Genomic DNA, 8,742 nt, shown 5'->3' with positions numbered 1-8,742 from the left:
GATAAAACATCTTACAAAAATTGAATCAAATAGCTCAAACACCCTACATAATTGGTTAAGAAATCTAGCCATGTACAGAGGCATTGCAAATGAGTATGCCAATATTTAGAAGAAGTTCCCTATACCCGCAAAGTCTATTGCACCTACTTTCCCCCAATCCTCTCCATGGAATTGGTCAATTCCCATAATAAATACTGATTTCTCTAAGTGGACTAAAGATTTAACCCCTATTGCTTTTGTCAGAAAAAATTTGCTGAGCTTAATACAATTACTTATAATAACCATTTCCAAATCTTTGTTGATGGGTCCAAAATGAATGAGAAGGTAGCAAGTGGTGCCTTCCTTCCTCACCTGAACAGTTTGATGGGCGTGAGTTTGTATCACTATGCTTCAATAATGACTGTTGATTCAAATGCCATATTCATGACATTAGGATACATGATGGAAAATAAACCATTGTTTGCCCATTAAAGAAATATTGTAGATTATTCTGACTCTCTGTTAAGCCTCGAATTGTTTTCTTCAGCTTTTCAGTATAAGTTGGATATTGACACTTATCATTGTCTTAGCATTATAGATAATCTTGCTTCAAGTGGCATAAGGACTTATCTTCAGTATATTCCTAGCCACTCTGGTATAAGTGGTAATCATCAGGTTGATGAAATAGCAAAAAATGCTATAAATATTGACCAGCCAAGTGGGAGACCAATCCCCATTAGAGATATTTACCAATGGAGACTATCAGATATTATGTTTAATAAGAAAAATCCTACTCTTTCCCCCTTTCCCAATAAGTATTTTTCTAAAATTTATCATAGAATTCGTTCTGGAACAAATGGACTAAACTTTCTTTCATTCTCATATCAGTTTCCTAATTCAAGTGGTTCAGTTCCCCTGTCCCCTCTTTGCAGGTATTGTATTATGAATAATGAAACAATTGACCACTGCCTGTTTGAATGTAATATGCTGACGTCTTCACAGCATACCTTGCATTGTAAACTGTTAAAGTGCTTCAAACACCACAAAATCTCACAATCAGCCAATAGCATAGCCAACTATACCTGCACAGAGAGCATTGAAATCGATATCTATTATCTTATATTTGAACTGCTTGAGTTGAAAGCTATACTGAAAGATATCTGAAAATATTTAATAAATCAGAGACAACCAAGCCAGTAGCTCTGTAGCCCACAGAGTGAAGCAAAAGGAAAAGGGCTAAATAGTATCAACTGAAAAGCCCGCCTGCTGTGAAACAGAAGAAGATGAATTTTGGAAGGTACAGTGATGACAGCAGTAACATTTCAGCCACATTTTAATCAGCAACAGCAACATTTTAAGAAATTTAAAATAAATTTTCTTGTGAAATTTATCTCAATTAATCAGTAGTTGTACTAAACCAATCCGGCTCAATTCATCCTCAGGGCTATACTGTGGTGTTTCTCCTCCCCATATTATAGTGCAGACGGTTTGATATCATTCTATTATCCCTTCTGGTTTTAGTTTTGTTTTTTTTTAAAGCCTTTTCCAATAGGCAATGATTAGAAGTCCTCCAAAAAAAGTCCCCCCAGATCCCACCTCAAATAACAGTGAAACTGATACCCATCTTTGCTGGTCAAACTCACTATCTCAAAGTTCAAATGATAGCTCAAATTCTGAGAATAGGACAATGATAAGTGTATGGGCTAATGTCACCATAAATGATGATAATGGGTTTCAAGAAATCCTTTCTAGAAGTTCTAAAAAAAGGAAAAAATCTCAAAAGCATTTCCCCTCTCCCTGCCCAAGATCCTCCCTCCCAAAACTTAGGAATTTACCTTAAAATTACTCCTACTACCCCCTTCGAAATAAAAAAGATTACTGCAATAAGAGTTGCAATTTTCAAGTTGCTAAAATCAATGTTCTCTCTTAATATTAACCGTGATGGATCTCTGCTAATATCTGTCCAAGATCATCCTTTCTAGAAGCTCTAAAAAAAGGAAACAAATTTCCCTAATCAAAAGCATTTCCCCTCTCCCTGCCCAAGATCCTCTCTCCAAAAACTTAGGAATTTACCTTAAAATTATTCCTATTACCACCTGTAAAATAAAAAAGATTACTGCAATAAGAGTTGCAATTTTCAAATTGCTAAAATCAATGTTCTCTCTTAATATTAACCATGATGGATCTCTGCTAATATCTGTCGAAGATCAGAAATCAGCAGACACAACAATTAACCTAAAATCCCTTCTGAACACCCTAATTAATGCATCTAAATGGAACCCAAAAGAATCACCAACAAAAATGGTAGTTTATAAGGTTCTCCCAGAAATATCCGTTCAGGAGTTAAAATAAGGGCTCTCAGAAAGGGCTGGCAACACTATCCCAGTTGATGATGTTACCCAACTTGGCAAACCTAACTCTAATGGCGTAAAAACTAGTAGATCCTTCTTACTCACACTGAAGGAAAAAATCAATATCCTGTGAAAGTTATTCATATTTGGGCAAATCAAGGCACACAGAGAATACAAATCAAAGCTTATCCAGTGTCAGAAGTGTCTCAAACTAGGACAAAAAACAAACAAATGCAATGAAATTTTTCTAGAGTGTAGTAATTGTAAAGCATTCCTTCCTAATGAGTTGACAACTTGCAACAACACTCAGCCTACATGCATCAATTGCAAAGGCCCACATGAATCTACAAATAAATCACTATGCCCTGCATATAAGAAAAGAGTTCTAACACTCCAAATAGCAACGAAGGCCATCCCATACCCCTTTGCAGCAATGGAAGCAAATGCTGCCCAACAATACCAAATAAAGCCTGTAATGAAACCAACCGAAACCCCCAAGTCAAACGCCCCCAATGCATCAAGTACCCCATATAAAACACTATATTCTAAGTCCCCTAGCTCAAATCTTTATCAGAAGGAATCACCAAGTCAACAAGCCTCCTTGTCCGGAGAGATGAGGTCAGCCTGCCCCCTCCTCCCAAGAAGAAACAAACCAGAAACACTACCAGGAATTAATCCCTTAACTGACAAACAGGATGCACAAACAAAAATGCAATTCCCAAATATATACTTATTCATTCTAAACTGTAATGCAGTTCAGGCCATGAACATACATCAACTACAGAAAATAAAAATCATTGCAGAATTGGAAAAAATCTACATCCCTGATGATATGCTCATTCAAGCAAAAAAAGATCTTGCTTTACTTCTAACCACAGTTTATAGAATTATCCAGTAAGTTTATCGCAGATCATTTCTGGTCTTCATTCTCGGTATGAACAAAAAGCTCCTCCCACTTCTTTCTGCATTAGTGGGTTAGTCTGTTTCTGTCAATCAATGAGAAATGGTTACAAAGTGCATTATTCGTAATAGCGAGTTTCCACTTGTTTCGTGTCCAAGAGAAATCTGACTTGTCTACCCGTGAAAAGATCTAATGCCGCTTATGTTTATATCTGCAAAAACGTTCTCTGGAGCACTCGCACCTTGGTCCGGGTTTTTATAATGGGTGAGATAGGGTATGATCATAATGCTAATTCTATAATCTGTACTTTTAACAAAGCTGAACATTGATACACAGTCATTTGAAAAATAAATCAACTACACAACACATATCAATACTCCAGTGGAACGTAAGATCACTCACAGAAAATAATCTAAATGAAGTACTATCTTTTATGAATAATAATTCCATAAGTATTGCTTGCCTCCAGGAAACTCATTTAACCCAAAGTCAACAAAATAAGTCTCTGGGATATACTATCCTGAGAAAGGATAGATCATCAGAGAGAAAAGGAGGTGGGGTAGCTTTATTAGTTAAAAATAATATAAAATTCTGTGGCATCAATTTTCCAGATTTTGCTAATGATGTTGATGCAATTGGTATCAGTGTTTGGCTGAATAATATAAAAACCTAAATAATAAGCATTTATAACCCTAATGGCCAAACTACAGATGGCATGGATTTCTTTAATTATGTAAATAATTCTAATATGTTAAAAAATATCATTATTTGTTGAGATTTCATTGCCCACAGCCTTTTGTGGGGGAATAAACCAGCAAATAAAGCTGGTAAATTCATTGAGCTTATGACTTCAAATAATAATGAATTAGCTGTTGCTACCCCTCCAAACTTGAATACATATTTCAACCCCAAAAGTGGCAGATTCTCCACAATTCACCTACAAATTGTGTCTTTAAATATTTTGAATAAAATTTACATAAATAAAATTGACAGTCTATGTACTGACCACTTTGCTATAGTTTGCACTCTAAATGAACCTGCTGAATCTCTATCACATACCTTCAAATATACCAACACTAAAGTAAATTGGTCTATGTTCCAAAATAAGCTAAATGATGAAATTACAAGTTTCACCCAAAATTAATACACTTCAAACACTACAGTTTACATACATGCTGAAGTCTTGACATCTTTATTAATAAATACAGCTAATCATGCTATCCCCAGGACAACATCTAAGAAAACATTCCCTAAACACATTCCTGAAGCATGGTGGACAAATGAGTGCCTAAATAAATGGAGAATAAAAAAGGCAGCTAGGACAGAATTCATAAAAAAACCGTCACCTACTACATATTTTAAAAAATTAAAAGCATAATCTAATCTAAAAAAGGACTATAATAGAGGCTAAATATAAATACTGGAATAATTTTGCAAATAATCTCTCCAAAGAAACACATGAGCCGATTATACATAAAGTCATGAGCCACATCTGTGGGAAAAAGACTTCCCCCCACCCACTCCTGTATGAGCTTATACATAATAATACCCATTATGACAATGATAATGAAAAAGCTAAGCTATCTGCAACTCTTTTTGTTAATAAGCTAACGTCAAATAATCAAATCAAAATGTCCCCAATTCCTATGAACCCAAGTTACCAACCACGCCCAGGATCCGAATATATAACTAGCCCATTTTCAATCCAGGAAATGAATAATGCAATACAACATATTAAGACCAAAACTAGCGGCAGCTATGCCAATATACACCCTACATGGAGAAAGAATCTCACCCCTTCATACAAACAAGAACTGCTAAATTGTTAAAATCACGCTTGGGCATCTTCTATGTTCCCCAATATATGGAAATGTTCGTCCCTCCTACCATTCCTAAAGAAAAATAAACCCAAAGATAACCCTGAGTCCTATAGGCCCATAATGATTATTCCTGTGATGGGGAAAATAATGGAGAAAATGATCCATCACAGACTCCTCTGGTTTGTTGAAAAAAATAATATGATCCCTCACACTCAAACTGGATTCAGGAAACACCACTCCTCAACAGAAGCTTTCATTTTGCTAACAAATGCAATCAATGAATCATTCTCAAAAAATAATGTCCTAGTTGCAGCTTTCCTAGATTTTGAAGGGGTATATGACAATGTGAACCACCAAATCCTTTTTACCAAACTTGCAAACCTTGGACTACCCCCCAAGCTAGCATCTTTTATAAAATATTTCATAGAAGTGCGAAATTTCATTGTTTGTGTAGGTTCAGCCTCTTCACCCCAAAAGACAACAACCAAAAGCCTACCTCAGGGAGTAGTCCTCAGTTGCCTCCCATTTGCCCTATATCTCTGGGACATGAACCTACCCCACACAAATCTACAATATGCTGACGATCTGGTGCTATGGTCATCTGGCAACACCTTGGAGATAGCACAGTCAAATCTGCAAAAGTCACTTCTCCAATTTGAAAAATTCTCTCAACATTCAGATTTACCCATTGCACCTACCAAGTCAAAAATAATCCAATTTCACCAAAAGTGTAACCATGTTAATGCAAAACTAACTCTAAATAAAACAACTATTCCAGAAGACAATCATATTAATTACCTAGGTCTCATGCTTGACCAAAAGCTTAATTTCCACCTCCACATTTCAAACACAATAAAAAAATGCTATAGAAAAACAAATATACTAAAAAGACTTCTTTCCACACCCTGGGGTTGTAAGGAGAAAACCTTACTCCAGTTTTATAAATCACATATAAGACCCTATATTGACTATGGGCTCATCGTCTATGGTGCATGTGCAAACACCTAGATTCAAAAAATTGAAGCAACACAAAATGATATAATACGTCTCATATTTGGTCTTAGGAAACCCACAAGCACCAAGTTTCTGCTTATGGAGAGTGGATTAACAACAATAAGGGAGAGACGTAGCTTTCTCTTGACAAAACATCTTACAAAAATTGAATCAAATAGCTCACACACTACATATTTGGTTAAGAAATCCAGCCATGTATAGAGGCATTGCAGATGAGTATGCCAATATCCAGAAGAAGTTCCCCATACCAGCAAAGTCTATTGCACCCACCTTCCCCCAATCCCATCCATGGAATTGGTCAAGTCCCATAATAAATACTGAATTCTCAAAGTGGAATAAAGATTTAACCCCCATTGCTTTTGTCCAGAAAAAATTTGCAGAACTTAATACAATTACCTATAAAAATCACTTCCAAATATTTGTTGACGGGGTCAAAAATGAATGAGAAGGTAGGAAGTTGCGTTTTCCTTCCTCACCTGAAAATTGCAATTGATGAGAGTTTATATAATAATGTATCTATAATGTCAGCTTAGTTAAATGCCCTATTCATGGCATTAGAACACTGTAAGGAAACCAACTTTTGATTGCAAATTCAAATAATATTATCATATATTCTGACTCTCTATCAAGCCTTGAGTTGCTGGCCTCAGCTCCTCAGTATAAGTTGGACATTGACACTTATCATTGTCTCAGTATTATAGATAATCTTGCTTCAAGTGGCACAAAAACTTATTTTCAGTATATTCCTAGCCACTCTTGCATAAGTGGTAATCATCAGGTTGATGAAATAGCAAAAAATGCTATAAATATTGACCAGCCAAGTGGTAGACCAATCCCAACTAGAGATATTTACCGATGGAGGCTATCAGATATTAATTTTAATAAGATTAATTCTATCCTTTCCCCTTTTCCCAATAAGTACCTCTCTCAAATTTATCACAGAATTCGTTCTGGAAAAAATGGAATAAATTTTCTTGCATTCTCGTATAATTTTTCTAATTCAAGTGGTTCAATTCCCCTGTCCCCTCTTTGCAGGCATTGTAATATGAATAATGAAACAATTGACCATTGCCTATTTGAATGTAATATGCTGACGTCTGCACAACATACCTTGCTTTGTAAACTGTTAAAATTGCTTCAAACACCACAAAATCTCACTATTAGCCAAGAGCCTAGCCAACTATACCTGCACACAGAGCACAGAAATTGATATCTATCATCTTAAATTTGAACTCCTTGAGTCGAAAGATCTACTGAAAGATATCTGAGAATATCTAATAAATAAGAGACAACCAAGCCAGTAGCTCTGTTGCCCACAGAGTGAAGCAAAAAGAAAAGGGCTAAATAGTATCAACTGAATAGCCCTCCTGCTGCGAATTAGAAGAAGAAGAAGAAGCAGTCAAATATGGCTATGAAGCATGGGTGTTCTGAAAAGCAGATGAAGCACCTGACTGACCATATTTAAAACAGTAGGTTGTATAAAAAATGTGGTTCAATCCTGCTTTCTAGGGCTATAATGAAAGAAAGATTGAGATGGCTAGGGCATTCTGCTAATGAAGGATGACAGATTGTCAAAGATTGTTCTTTTTCAGCCAACTGTCTAGAGCCATGGGTGCCCATATGGGGGGGGCAGGGAGGGGCTCCCCCCCCCCCCTGGTTGAATGATGCTGCCTTATTTTTATATTTTGGTTCTGAGATTTCTATTATATAGCATTCAAAGTGCCAATTAGATGAGGTTTGCCCCCCCCCTGGAATTCAGCTTATGGGCGCCCATGTCTAGAGCTAAATGGAAAGCAGGCTGTACTCATCTGGAATGGGAAGATGTTGTAAAGAAAGATTTAAAGGAAATGGGAACTTCCTAGAAGGGTGTAAAGAGGAAGGCTTTGAATAGATTGGGATGGAGGAGGAGTGATTGTAGCTGTGTTGGCATAAGGCGGCTTGGTGCTGCCGTGAGTTGTTAGCAGTAGTAGTAGTTCTTTACACTAGTGTCGATGGGTTTTTGAGAATTTGAGCAACCCCTCGTACCCCCCCCCCCCCCCATAAGAAGGAATAGCTTAAAATTCTACATATTTAGTATAAATAAATTATGATTTATATGTAGTTTATTTATTTGTCCAAATATTTGGTAGTACATAATAAGCTATTTAATTTATACTTTATAAATGTTTATACATTAATAAATGAATTAATATTGTTACCATAACTGGTCACCACAACCATGATTACTGACTAGATTTTTTTTGGTAAAATTCACTGGAAAAGTGTGACTATGAATGCCCTTGACCACAGATGTACTTACATATTTTATTTTGGAATTGTATCTATTAACTTCTCCAGTATATTTTGGCTATGTATTTTTCTGATTAGAGAAGTACTTAAACATAATCATTTTGAAAACTTTTGAATCTCAGTTGTAACCACATAAGATGTCACTATACAATGTATAGAACCATATGTAAGTCACCCATAAAATAACAATCGATTTTTTATGTTAAACACTGGACTGCTTATAAAAAACCATATGTCTTTTATGTTAAACTTTGGACTGCTTATTAAAATCCATCTAAATCAGGGGAAGATCAAACAGTCTATTGTGTATGGCTAATGGGTAAGAAACTATGACTACAATTACAAATTGTCATAATTTTAACATGATTTACTGCAGTTTTCCATCATT

Source organism: Artemia sp. Qi Xiang Cuo, chromosome 3, assembly GCF_049724085.1.
Source record: "Artemia sp. Qi Xiang Cuo chromosome 3, ASM4972408v1, whole genome shotgun sequence".
Lineage (NCBI taxonomy): Eukaryota > Metazoa > Arthropoda > Branchiopoda > Anostraca > Artemiidae > Artemia > Artemia sp. Qi Xiang Cuo.
The sequence above is the reverse complement of the archived record's forward strand: the minus strand, read 5'-3'. Positions refer to the sequence as shown.